Source organism: Magnolia sinica, chromosome 10 (genome assembly GCF_029962835.1).
Source record: "Magnolia sinica isolate HGM2019 chromosome 10, MsV1, whole genome shotgun sequence".
NCBI lineage: Eukaryota > Viridiplantae > Streptophyta > Magnoliopsida > Magnoliales > Magnoliaceae > Magnolia > Magnolia sinica.
This window is the reverse complement of record NC_080582.1, coordinates 77,067,102-77,082,104: the sequence shown is the minus strand read 5'-3', so window position 1 is coordinate 77,082,104 and position 15,003 is coordinate 77,067,102.

Genomic DNA, 15,003 nt, shown 5'->3' with positions numbered 1-15,003 from the left:
GAGTGTCTTCAATTTCGTAACTGCTATGTTGGATCAGTGGCCATGATGCCTTCTTCAAAGAAATATATATCATACAAGCTGAAATATGAAGAAATAGGCATGGGATTCGAAACCCGGCCCTAGCCAGTGACTTTATCACTCCAACAACCCCGCACGTGCGGGGTGGGAACTCTGCACGGGAACATACTGACAAGGGTGGAGGGACTCTCACACCATAAATAGGCCAGCTTGATTTCCTGGTCCCTGTGCCGAACCTGATTTTCCTAACCCCCCGTGGGAGAACCATATATTAGTGAGGCATATTTGCTACTCTCGAGAATCGAACATAGGACCTTCTGCTCTGATACCATGTCAAACAATCATTTACTCAAAAGCTTAAGCTGTGAGAGTGAAGTGTATCAATGTATATGAAGGGACTTTATCACTCCAACACCATAGGTCTTTGGTAAACTCAAAAAGGTGTCTATTGGCAAAGGGAAGAAGTTTACATAAACTTGTAGCTTAACTAGATTCCTCACGAATTCGGGTAACTCAAGAATCTCAGACTAACAACAATTCCTGGCAACTTCATGATGCTAGTATGACTCATATCCAACACTAGAAAGCATCCTACTTCAAGGAACATGTCATGAGGAACTTCTTGTTAAGGAATCTGAATTCGCCCAATAAGACAAATGTGCACAGGCTCTTACATTTGTAATGCTTTGATGTCGATCATCTTGTTTGTTTTTTATTTAATCTTGTATGCAGAACCGTGTGAGGTAATTCTTGAATTTATTGCGGGATGTTGTATGCTTACATGTAGCTTTGTGGAATTAGACTTCTAGTGTTAGATCATATTGTTTAAAAACTAAAAAAATAAAAAATAAAAAAATAAAAAAAATCTCTTGACTCAACCAGGTTTCATTAACACTTGGAAAAACTTGACCCTTCAAGAATCAAGAAAACTTGACTCACCTGAACAAACTCCGCAAAATTCCACACAAACTTGAAAAAACTCGACTCAACTGCATACTTCTAAAATTTTCTAACTTGACTTGAAACTTGGATGAGTCAACTTGACTCGGTGAGATTTCGAGCTGAGTCTCTCAGAAACTCGGTTTTGGGTCTGACTCGACCCTTACTCAGAAAGTTTAACGACATTGATTGTTGTGACTCACTTGAGACCCTAACTAAACAAATTAATAATTTGATTTTCCTTTATTAACAAAACCAAGCACTTAGCCCAGTTAGTAGGAGCACTCTTGATCGATGGATAAATTTTTGGATTGATTCCCCACACTGCATGAATTATATTTTTAACAAAATCCACAAAACCTTAGTGGAATCTTCTAGACCCAAGGCTCTTCCTCTATTTAAAATGAAGATATGTAGGAAATTCCTGCATAAAACCCTAAACCTAAAAAAGCAGCCATAGGAGGGGAAGAAGCCCTGCGAACGAGAAGCCTCTGCCGGTAAGTTTCAATCAGATTCCTCATTTTACTTCTGAAATTTTACCTAACAGCTCCAGATCTGAACAATGAATGAAACGGATCAATCCTATGATCACTGTTCTGAAATGTAGATAAGTTTTGCTGGTAAAGATCGGTTTTTGAATGAGTTTCTGCAACAAGGATGTGATCCACTATGATAAATCCAATTACCTCAATTTAAGTAAATTCGAATTTACAAATCTTAATGCCAAATCGTGTTAGAGCATCAAATCCTAGATTGAATTGATGAATAGATTCCCCACAGTGATTTACAAAGTTATATATTTAATAATAGTTTTTTGTCGAAAATGGTTTTCAACTATCAGTTGTAGATGCCAGATATTCGGATTTGAGCGATCCTTTAGTTAATTTTCAATTCGATCATGAGAAAAACCATTGGATGAATTGGACCTAATTCTGTAATCAATGGAATTCATCAAAACTAAGGAAGAAAAAAAAAAACACTTAAAAATTTCATAAAATTAAACTATGTAACATAACCAATCCGACTTTGGTTAATCGATCGTAGTCAGTGTTTGATCGATCAAATGGTTCAATTTTTGTCCAGTAATTAAAGTTGAAAAATCATGTTAAGTTTCTATTGATCGATGTCTAGGTTCGATCGATCGAGGGTCGCCTTGAGTGGTCTCGATCAATCAAGGGTACCAATCAAGAATGACCAAATTTGTCCAACAAGTAAACTCATTAAATATGACCAAGCTCGATCAATCGATGAGCAGGGTTCAATCAATCGAAGGTGCCCAAATGTGTCCAGAGACTTAAGGAACTAAATTCAAATTTTATCGATCCATGATCTATTGATCAAAGGCCATCGAGCTGTATCGATCGATCGACTACATTGATTGACAATCACTATTGATTTTAAAATTTAAATTTAAGAATTAATGTTGGATCATCTTGCTTGAATCAAAGGTGGACCCCACTATGATTGAATTGTAGCACGCTAAATCATCTTAATAAGGAGTCGAAGTATAGATTCCAAACCGTTCGATTATTCAAAGGATTTGACCCTATTATAAATAGGTGAGTGAATCCCAATGTGTCTAATATCTGTATGATTAAGATGGATGAGTTGGTGATTGTGACTGTTTGAATTGATATGCTTGGCATGTTATATTGCTTATGCTAGTATGATTCTTGTCATATGATTTATGATTCAAACATGCAAATCATTGATATTCTGAAATTCGTTGTTTCCTCTCAAAAAGAGATGTATCTATTGATCTACACATGCTGATGCATTGACATTGAGCACGCATTACATGCATCCATTATGACTGCATGCATATCTTGTGCCTAGGTTCCTGGGGAATCTTCTTGGATGGTTTCGTCTAATAGATTCGTTACCAGATACCTACGATAGTGGATGCCTACTCACGGAGTAGATATATAATTAACCATGCTTAGCTAGGTGGATGTCTGACGGGTACAGATTGCCTATGCCTACCTACAGTGGATGTTTGAAGGGTACAATTTTTGGATTAATATATATCCAACCTAAGCAAGTAGATGATCATCTCACTTAACATGCACTTCATAACATATTTGAATTCATGCTCGTACTGTATACATATTATTTCAGTTATATTATGCTACTACAAATTATGCTGGGCTCACTCACTAACCTAGTCAGCTAACATTGTGGATTAACAACCGTACAGAAATGGGTGATGTAGGATGATCTAATCAAGTACCAGAAAATGAGATCGCGTTGGTGGATGAAACTCAAAACCAATGGCCGTATTTGGTGAAAGATGAGCTCGCTATATTAGACAGATGAATTGATTATGCGATTAATTCTAAGAGTTTTAATTTTTATTCGTTTTAATTGTTACTAATTTGATTATTTTGAAATATGTTTATACACATAACTTTGTTAGATGATGATTGATAATTTTAATTGAATAGAGTTCCAAATGGATAGGCTTAGACTGGTTTTGATAATTTATTTTATGAATGAGAATGTTATAGATGAAGTGTTAAGAAGTGAAGTGAAAATAGTTGGGTGTATGAATATTAATGTGGTGATGATCTAGAATGCATGTAAATTGTGCATCGAAATAAATATGTAATGGACAGATTCATGTACACTTAGTATACGAGTCATGGATCGAAACTTGGGTCTGAGGGTGCACACTCTATTTTCGAAGTGCAGGGTGTGACAGGAAGACTTACCGAGTCGACACGACTTGCTTAACTTGAACCTAGTGCCTGAGTCGACCCTGATTTGCTGAGTTGACGACTTGTCGTGGTGCCTTACCCAGCGGCATTATCAAAGGAGAAGGAAAAAATGGAGAGTGGCAATCAAACTCACTACTTCACTCATTCAAGGAAACAAAATTAACCAGTGTGTCAACCAGTAATTTTTTTATCATAATGTTTCCATTTTATATTCCACGTACAAAGTCGACTTTATACTTCTCAAGGAATCACATGTATCCTTCCCTAATTGGTTATTCTGAAAACAGTAAAAAATATGCTACCACACACCATTCAAATGGTCCAATTTCTTCATAAATTCATGTATAGATGGGACGGCTAAAAGGGGCCTGATAACAATAAACGGCCCATGATGGCCCCCAACAATTGGATGGTATAGATGGCTGATTGGATCTATTTTTACACAGGCAAGTGTGCTACTCGACTTTATAGGATTTTGATCATATGCTTGAATCGCATGACCAGTTTGCATTTTGGATAGAAGCAAATGTCACATGTGTGCCCGACCTCATGGACGGATTGGATGGATCGAATGGACAATCTAAGTGCCCTGATGCAACTAGGAAGCACCAAGCTTTTAGTGCATCAAGAGACCGTTCAATGTCGTCCTTCTTAATCTCATTTGAATCTTGTAATTTATCTGATGTACACCAACGAAATGGAAAATTCAGATCTTGTACGTGTGCCATATTAGCATGTGTGGGAGGCTGAGCTAACCTCGTAGAAAGGCCAAAAATGAGCAGCTGTTGAGCGCTGTGGATTGATAATCATACGGGATGGATTCTGAATCTGGACCGTCCATGCCAACGGGGAACGCAAAACACACGTGCAGCATGGGCTTTGAAGACCATGGATCAGAGAATTGTCCCATTGGCATGTTATCATCTACGACGGTTCATCCAAGGTGGGTCCCACAGATGATTTAAGAGTCACAAACATCCAAGTATATATTGAAGATCAACGTGATATCTACTGTTGGATGGTTAGGATTTCCAGTGATTCGAGGCCTTGGCTATCCAGCTTTTCGAGCCCACCGATTGGAGGGTTGGGACCGTTCCAACAGGGGGGGTTCTTGCCCCAAGGTCCGTCCATGAGATAACGTGTCAGGACACCAAATCTCACGATATGGCAAGGGGGGTGGTTTCCACTCACGCATTGCATCCTTAGATTGATCTGAACCGTTCATGTTCTCAACACCACCTTATAGAAGCTATCATCTCATGATCATGTTTCATTGATGATCCTGACCTTTGAATCCGGTTCCATCCGCATGACATAGTACACATAAAATGCATGAGACCACCATTCGTCTCCTCACGTAAAATGCATGTCTGCCTTATAAAAATGCATGAGACGACCATTCGTCTCTTCACATAAAATGCACGTCTATCTCATTTCTTACACACATTAACTTCTTCACAGATTGATTTGCTGTGGAGTCACCATCACCGTGGCCTTTCATCCACAGCAGATAACAACCAGGTGAGAAAAAAATTAAAAATCTGGAAGATTATAATGCACAAATGCAGACACCCAAAAATAATAAGTAGCAAATAAATCTTGATAAAGACATTAACTAACCAATGTCTTTTAAGTAGCAAATAAATCCTCATCAAGACATTAACCAACTCCTTTCTCCTCTACAAATACCACTCTCTCTGCTGCCTTTCCTGTGTTGAAAAATGGGGAGAGGACGGGTACAACTGAAGGCCATATATTTGTTCTCTGCGATGCTGAGCTCGCCATCATCATCTCCTCCAACAGAGGCAAGCTCTATGACTTCTGCACCACCTCCACGTGTATAAAAAAATAATTTAAACAACACTTATAGAAATACTTTATTTTTTATTTTTCGATTTTCCACTTTTACATTCTAAAAACAGAAACAGAAACAATTTCAATCTGTCCTTCTTGAAGGTTTTGGATTTAGATCTGAAGCAAACAAGGAATGAAAGATTAGATCCGTGTAGAGATAGATTCCCTATGGAATATGTTGTACTGGATTTATTTATTTATTTATTTTGTATGATTTAATGATTTAGATCTTCTGATGTGTTGGCATTGCGGTAATAGAAAACATGTTGAGCAATAAACATAATTTTCTAATTGTAAAAGTGTAGAAAACTATTGTTATAAGGATATTAATTACTCTTTTTTAAAAAAAAGTTATAAATTTTAAGAGAGTGCACTCAAAAATTCATAAAGTAAATTGGTATGGAAATATGTATAGATAATTGGAATAGGTAGAAAGTTATTAAATGAGAAGAAAATTGCTAATAAAGTTTTCAAGTACCAATATATATATATATATATATATATATATATATATATACGTGAGATTCTTCCACAATTTTCATGTCTCTCTCTCTTGTCCCACTTCTTGTTTGTGTAAGAGTGTAAAAGTGTAAGAGTATAAAAGGCCTCTTAAATTGCATACAACAAAATGATTGGATCTTGAAACATGTTGGCACCCGGGTGATAGAAAACATATTTTCTCATTTATGAAAAAAAAAAACGATCATTTTCTTTTGGTTATGTATGAGACTTAGGGTTTCAATTGATGCGAGCACATTATTGAACATATTTTCAGGGTTTTTTTTTAAAAAAAGTTTTCTTAGGCTGGATTTGATTTTATCCAGATATAGATTTGGATTGTATGTGCAAGAAGAGATAGTTTGGCAGGATTTCCGTGACAAATATAGTGGTGCAACGTTTTAAATGAATATCTCTCTCTCCATATATTTCTAAGTTTTGTTAGGGTTTGCGTTTAATTTTGAATCTACCGTATCCTTTGTAACACACACTATCACCTTAAAAAAGATAGACATAGGTCCATATCAAACTAATGATTCTTATTGCTTGCAAAAATAAAATGAAGCTATCAATTATTATTTTTATTTATTTATTTTTATTTTTATTTTTTTGCTGTTGCAGTCATTTGGATTGGGTGGCATTGGGAAAAATAATATGGTATGATATTTATCATTTTTAGTTTAACCTATAATTTATATTATTTTACAATTTTAAAATGACTTGGATCCTGATTAGTAATCAATGTCTGCTCTTTTTCATCGGTCAGTGCCTCTAAAGCTCCAACAAAGGTCGTGGAAGACTATGATGATGCTGGAGGTTGATATAAAGTGCGAAGGTTAACACCAATAGGATTTTGATTATCTTTATGGCACTGACAGTTAATCTCGTTAATCAGGTAAAGTAGTTTTGCTTGTTGGAATGTTGAGATTTTTCACATTGCAACAACAATTTGAAGTAATTAGAACCCACATAGATTTCAAGATTGATTTTGATTTCAGTTTCTTGATTTTCTCGTTGCAGTAAGTACAACTTGTAAATTTTCTATTGACTGTGTGCACGAGTATTCGGGTGCACACACCTGGTTAATTGGTTTTCGGGTCAGTTTTTCCATCGGGCAGACTTAGGCGTGCATACATATCCATCCATAATATTACACTAATTCAAAAGGATATAGAGGGAAATCTCTTGTAAAGACTTTAGAGTCCTTTCCCCATCCGATGTGGAACTATAACACTTCTTTTGTCTTATTTATATTATGTCTTTTTTCCAAATATTTTTTATATTCGTTTTTGAAATATTTCTTATGATCTCCTACTTATTTCAAAACAAGAAGAAAACATTGGCAAATGAAGCACTACTATGCATAATGAAGGTGACATAATTATTTTAAACCTCACTTAGTGAAATGTGTTTGGGTTATAAGAAAATAGCACACTAGGTCTTGAGCTCAGTTTATTTAGTGTAGATTGTATATGAAACACACACAACTATTTAATAGTTTTACAAACGATGTCCAGAGCTGCACTGTATAGTCATGTGCATTGCCTTAGTTTCATGAGCGCTTTAGAGAATTAGCCAAATTATCGTAGGAAGTGGCTCTCTTCCGTACTTATAAAGGTGAGTTCATTAAGGGTGTGTCTATAACATCTATCACTCCCTTAAAAGAAGGCTATAAATTAATTAAGGGAACCAACCATGATACGTTATAGGAATTCACATTACTAACACTATAGAGATGTGTTGGGATTCAGACCCCTCAACAAACCCATATTAACCCTAGGTATTAGAAATTCGGATCTAACACCATCGTCAATCTGTGCGCTTTACGGAAGCATATACAATGAAAATAAAATAATTCCAATAAAGCAGAATAACCAAACAAAGCATTTGTTGCAAAGGAATTACTTTTATTGCTTTTGAGAGTCTTTCATTTGTGGATTTGCCTATTTTTTAATTATTATTTTTAGGAATTTTGCCCCAAATCCAATGATTTACCGGGGTATGGATTTAGGATATCCATGGATTTGGCAGATCCTCAAAGAAAAACAAATAGGGAAATTTGAAATCCATATATTTCACAAATCCCTATTTCAAATTCCTAAGCCCAAACAACCCCTAAAAGAAAAGAGTGACAAATACTAGCTTAGCTATTATAATTTTATAATGGGACAATTGATGTTGTTTATTTATTTATTAAAAAAAAAAACTGTATTTATGAAAGCAAGGATTTCAGTAGGGCTCCACAAAAGTAAAACAGGCCCCAGCTACATTATAACAGTACAACAAGGATCTCATAAACCCTGGAGATGCAGGGGATCAAACCCATGTACCTCCCGCATGCAAAGCAGGCGCTCTACCATTTGAGCTACATCCCTAATTGCTATTATTTATTCTTAACATCTTTAACTATGCTAATATCTGTAATGGAAAGGAACCTTTCTTGTAGAAAGTAATGCTTTTATAATGTCATAATAGCGGAATTCTCAAATTTATTTCTTCTTCCGTTTTCAGTGGCAAATAGAATTTTCCAATATATATAGCAGCATAATTCTCAAATTTCTTTTGTATTGTCTTATTTTATATTTAGATTTCCAAAATAACTTTCATTATATCCTATAATTATGAACAAGAAAAAAGAAGAAGAAAACTCAAAAGAGAATATTTACTGTAGCAATTGTACTATGATAGGGAAGAAATGCAATGTCATTTGGGTTTTTAGCTTCGACAAGTGGGGCCATGATTCAATGATCAAACCACTGATATGATGGCCCCAATGTAGATGGCTACACAGCAAAATCTCCCAAATGAAGAAAATTTATCCACTCATATATTTATCAAATATTCTTGATGTGAGGGAGAAGGTTTTGAAGGTTTTGACTTATCTTTGACATCAGTCACATTTCCTCATTCAAACAACCAACCGAAATTCCCTCAAATTCACAAGTGAGAGCCCTGACAAGTTCATTCTCTCATTCTCTACTTGCAAAACTAATTGGGGGCACATTTGCGAATGTGTTGTGTGGGCATGATCGAGGATCTTCATCATTAGGCACCCACTAGGTAAGTGGTTGAGCCATAAATCAGGCGACTCGCTCATCAGTTGGGTCATACATGTTAACATGGCTGATTACTGACCCACTCAGTGAGCGGTTGGGCTTGATATTTGGCGAGGGCAAGTTCATGGTGAGGCCCCTGTTGATCTCGCGCATGCATGTTTGCATGACATCACATTCCTCATGAGTAGGCTTTGTGAGTTATGGATGTGAAGTTGGTATATTTCATCATCTAAAAATATTTCAATAAGTTGGCAACACTGGTTTCATTATGACTATAGTTGTTATTGTGTCTGATGATGAGTTTCTAGTGGAAATCATGTGCTAACAAACCTACGATTCTATAACCTACTAGAAAAGAAATTCTAATGCCCTTTGATTTTTTTTATTTTTTTTCGCCAAAGATGCAGACACCGATGTTGTAATGCCAATTCCAAATACTATATACAGTATTGAGGCTCTCAACCTTCTCGCATTGTCTCTTTGGCATGTGTAACACCCTGGTTCTCAAAATCCGAGTTTACTACTCGTTTTCCGAAAACTTAAGTATTAATCTTTAAATATAGCCCAAATTTCTCTCTCTCTCTCTCTCTCTCTCTCTCTCTCTCTCTCACACACACACACACACACACACATTCTTTTTTATTTTCAAAGTTAGCAGTTTAGTGGAAGAGAAACAAATCAAGCATGAGAGAAAGTTTGCATACACATTCAGAATATATGAGTGGTTGGTCATAGGGCTTATACAAACCAATGTCTTAATACTAACAAATATAGGGAATAAACAATTCATCAAATAAAAGGGAAAAAATATAGTCATTCTTGAACTGCAAGATTGCACAGCTTCTCTTGGATAAAGATAGTCATACATCTCTGCAGTTTGTATCCTGCTCCTTACTAGTATGAACATGAATATAATCTAAATCACATACACATTTGTACGGTTATATATTCAAAGAATAAGTGGATAACTCAGTATGAATTCCCCTCAAGATTACATACCATTGCAATATTAGTTAAGTATAGTTAAATAAGAAAACATGCAAAACAATCCACAATACAATCTTATTTAAATTCATGGATGCATGAATGCACAACAACTAGAAATGCTTATCCAGTTGGCTTTTGGACAAAATCCATACATGTGGCCGATCACCAGAAAAATACATCAGCACATGTGTAGTGACTAGCTCATAAAATTGGGTCGATTGTCGGTGGTCTGGGAGCTAGCAAAACGATACCATGACAAAGGGTATATGCTACAACATTCAGAATTTTGTTGGACCTCAATCCTGCACCTGATAGACGGTTTAGATCATCTAGTTGGGGATCATGGTTGGCCACGGTTCATTGAGAACGGACACGCTCTGTTTAAACCACGTCTGAGTGGGAAACAGAAAGAAATGAAAGCATTTTCCTCTTGGCTCGGATCAATGCTCGGTCTGCCCCTTTGACCAGTTCGATGTACTGTAGGTGCACACGCACCGGTGCTCACCTAGGGTAAAAAGTGGGGTTCACTATGAAGCTTAATGAAATTTGCTCCGTCCATTCGCTTCAAAGGTTCCCAACAGGGCCTTTGACAAAAGATGACGCAAATCAAAGGCTCAAATGGGCCACAACAAGTGATTTGAGTGTCTACTAACAATTTTTGATAACCCAATAGTTAGATTTATTCCAAGTCTGATCCACACTAAAACACAAGGTTTGTGGACTTGTTTAAAGGATAATTAGTGGTGGCTTTAATGGTCAGATTTATTTTTTTTAAACGCACGCACACACATCCCCCCACACACTCACGCTAGTGGAATTTCACCACCTATGGGTACTCGAACCCTTAACCAGGTGTTGAAACTCCTGAGAGTCTACCACCGGAGCAAGAGTAAGGACCCTAATGGTCAGATAATTTGATTATGATACTCAGTGCTGGATTTCTACATTTAGTGATGTGAGCCTAATAATAGATGGACCTAATGATTTAGGTTACAAATTCCATGACAAACGTTTGATTACATTCATTCAAAGGTCCTTATCGTAAGGAATTTGGGTTTTAAACGGTGATTTTAATTGATCCAATAGTTGGACAACTTCAAGGCTTGATTATCGATGTAGAGTTTTCTAGTTTAATCTGAGTTAGATTTTGCAATTAATTTGAAATCAGATGGTTTACTTATATGTTTAAGTGATGATTGAGTGTGGATTATAAATTTTACTTATCATGGCCTGATGAATAGCAGGTTTGATGATCCAAGGTTCGATATTAGCGGTGGAAGGTTTGATTTGTCTATTAAAGTGATTGAAATCCTAATACTAGATTTCTCTTATGATGTAATGGTCTATACTAAGGATCAATGGTTGAAGTGGACAGAATGAGGCGTAACTCTGAAAAATATTCACATGAGCGTGAATCCAACGGACATGCTCACCAAGGTCGTTCTTACGGAGAAGTTTAAGTTCTGTGCAATTTTTTTGAGCTTAGTGATGGCGTGAAAAGAAGACGGAGTGTGAACGAGAAGCGTTGATGGAGCTATGATGCGAGACAGAGATAAGAGAAGAGGATAAGAACCTACACGTTTGATTATTGAAGACATGGTAGAGATTATTGTATTTGATGTCTTAAATTAAGTCAGATACAGGGTCTGTCAATGTCATTGATAGTCTGTTCGATGTCACCTTCAATGGCATCGAACAGTTCTCGATCCCATCGATATTTTCTGAATTTTCTTCAGTTGGTTGCTGAACTAACTAGGTACTTTTTCGATGCCATCGACATGCCTTCGATGCCATCTACAGGATTAGTTCGATGGCATCGACAAGGCTTCAATGGCATCAACAGTTTCTTCACAGATTTTACGCAAAACTGTGAATTTAAGGGATTTGTTTCCGATTTCGTTTTGGATTCTTTACAAGGCTATATATATGGGTGTAAACGAGATGGGGAGGTATTATAAGGGTTTCTAAATCGTCCTAGGGTTTCAAAGGGTGTAGTAAGGGTGAGATTTGAGGTTGTTCAAATCAAGTAAAATCTTTTCTCTTTGTAATTTCTGCTTTCATAATGATCACCTATCACTTTGTGCCATGGTTTTTTTTCCAAAAATCTTTCTTCACGTTAAATTGTTGTGTTCTCTGTGTTTGCTTGATGTTATTGGATAGCTATCCTTGATTCATCTCTATGTGCTTCCATGGTTCCCCTAACAAAATATGTTGAGATTCATTATCTTAGAAACTAAGCAATGTAGTCTTGGAAATATTACAAACTGAATCTAGTTGATGATTATGTTAGCAGAATCATGGCAGTTGCCGTCATTTGTAGTACTAGTTTCAGCACTTTTGTTGAGGATATGAAATAGTCATTGGGATAAAGAAGAATTCAATGGAATGAATCTCCATATCCCTTTCGAGACTAATGAGACTAATCTCCATATCCCTTTTGAGACTACTGAGACTAAACTCTACATATCGTTGACTCTAAATTAAAATCCCTTTTGAATCCCGAACCAAGTTGAAGGAACTTGTGCCATATCCAACAATGATAATCACGCAACTGATGATATGTTAATTTATGCTAATAGAGAGAAATGATGTAAGCTGGAGACACTAGCTTTGAGAGAGAGATTATAGCATTGATAATGAGCCAGAGGAACACGGAGTTTTTCTAGAAACATAAGCCATGAATGAAGCTTATTTTTTTCATCAAGCTTATTTTATCACAAATTTTTGTATGTTGCAATATATTTTAGTGTGAAAGTAAGCAAATATTCAATGGTCATGTATTACACCATATCCTTGGAGATCGTGGTTATCTTTCCTGATTTTTATTTTATTTAATGAGGAGTTATCTCTTGTAGCTAATTACAATTATAAATAAAGGATTCTATAGTAGACATGTTTTCTCTTATTTTCTTTCACCTATATCAACGACAACATTCACTCAAATCAATAAGCATTTGGGTACACGTGCTTGTGATCCATCCAGCGGAGTTTACATGCATATAGTTTCTTGCGATGCCCCAAATGACCCTAAGCATTTGTTCTAGTTAGGAAGTATATATATCTTCAAATAGCCTAAGCAACTGAAACAACCAACTTAATGTGAGAGAAGTAATATGAGTATTTGATAAATAAAACAGCATAAAAGAATAACAATATGGAACTACCTAAAAATGCAAAGAGCAATCAAGAAGATGGTAATCTAGTAGAAAGTGGAGAGATTGAAGGAGGAGAAAGAAGAACGAGAGGAGAAATTTTTAGGGTAACAAGTGCCCAAAAGACTAACACACTCACACGAAACATACAGTACTCCAGAGGAGTAAACGGATAGCCACTCACGTGCATACACATACAATTACATATATTTTCCTACAAATCTTTGAGCCATGCCACCTTCATAGGCCATAAACATCACAGAGACTAGACTCAAACCATAAATGACAAGTCAACATTCGTCAATTAGATGTAGAGCGGGACCAAAAAAGGCCCGATCGGAGACAGAGGTGATCCGGACCGTCAGAACCTAAAACGGACGTATCTCGCAAACCGGAATGAGCAATCGGACGTACCATATGTGATTTTGGGGTAGGATGAGCTACTTTAGGCACACACCGAATTTGCAAAATACTATCAGATTGGCAGTCGAAGTCTAATTAATGACGGATTGCTTTTAATTTCGTTTTTACTATTTATAGTAAGTTTTAGTTTGAGTATAACTCTTCATCCGTTGGGCTTTAGGAGTTGCGCCCAACATGAAAAGTGCTTAGAATGGTTAGGGGAACATCATGGTTTAGCCAAATAGGACACTTATATTTTAAACTGAAAACCATGCGCATTGGTAGGAATCATGACCGTCTATAGATATTACTATTTATAGTAAGTCACGATTTCTATGTGTTTTAGTCATAGCTTAATTCCGAAACTTCTTCCTAAGGTTTATGTTATTATTTAAGAGGTTGTGAACTCATTTTTCATCATCAATCAAATTATTATGAATTTTATTAGAATTGTTTTCTATTTTCTATCTCTCCTCGTGAATTCGAGGTATCTCTGTGAGGAGTCCAGAGAAGTTTTGTGGATTCAAAACGGTTATCCCTTTGAGGAAGACAGTGCTCGACCTCTGCACGTCATCCCCTACGTCACAATTGTACAGGATATTTGATGCTTTTGGAGATTTTGAGGGGTGAGGAGGGAAAAAGGAAAAACAGAAACAAAACCAACTCATTTCTTACTTTTGGTAGGCCAGATGAGTTTTACAATGTGTACATGTAGTAATTTCCACCTTGGATTGCTTGGGCCAAAGTCAATGTCAAGGCGACAAGGTGATCACGTAGTCAGGCACACCCAAAACCATGCAGCTGGAAACGACATGCCTTGATTACTCCCTATATACATTCTACAATCCTTTAATTTGTTCTTAAAAGCACCATTAGCGCTCGATTTTATTTTATTTTTCCTTGTGGAAGCTTTTCAAACTGGACTAACCTATTCTATCTTGGTTCAAAAGGATTGAAGGCCATTTTCACTCTTTTCTTTGCATGGGTGATACTAATATTTTCTTTAACATAAATCAGATTCCACTCGCTAATTTTTGCTGATCGATAAATCTATGAATGATGTAATTTGATTGTTAGAATGGAACTTGCTTTTATACACATCTTATCCATTTGAGTATTTAATTTTAATAGGAAGTGTGCCAAATCGATATTCTACTAATATGTTAAACAAGTATGAGGATGGATTTAAGATTACAATGGTCTCACCTATGTAACTGTGCAGGGAGCTGGCCATCAGGTTCCTCGGGAATCGGGATAGACCCAAAGTGGTACTAGTCATCATCAAGGCCTTCCTATCTGGTAGCCCAATGCTGATTCTTGAATCCATTGAAACACTGTTTTGTAACGATTTGATCTCTTGAAAATGTACGTAGGAATCCT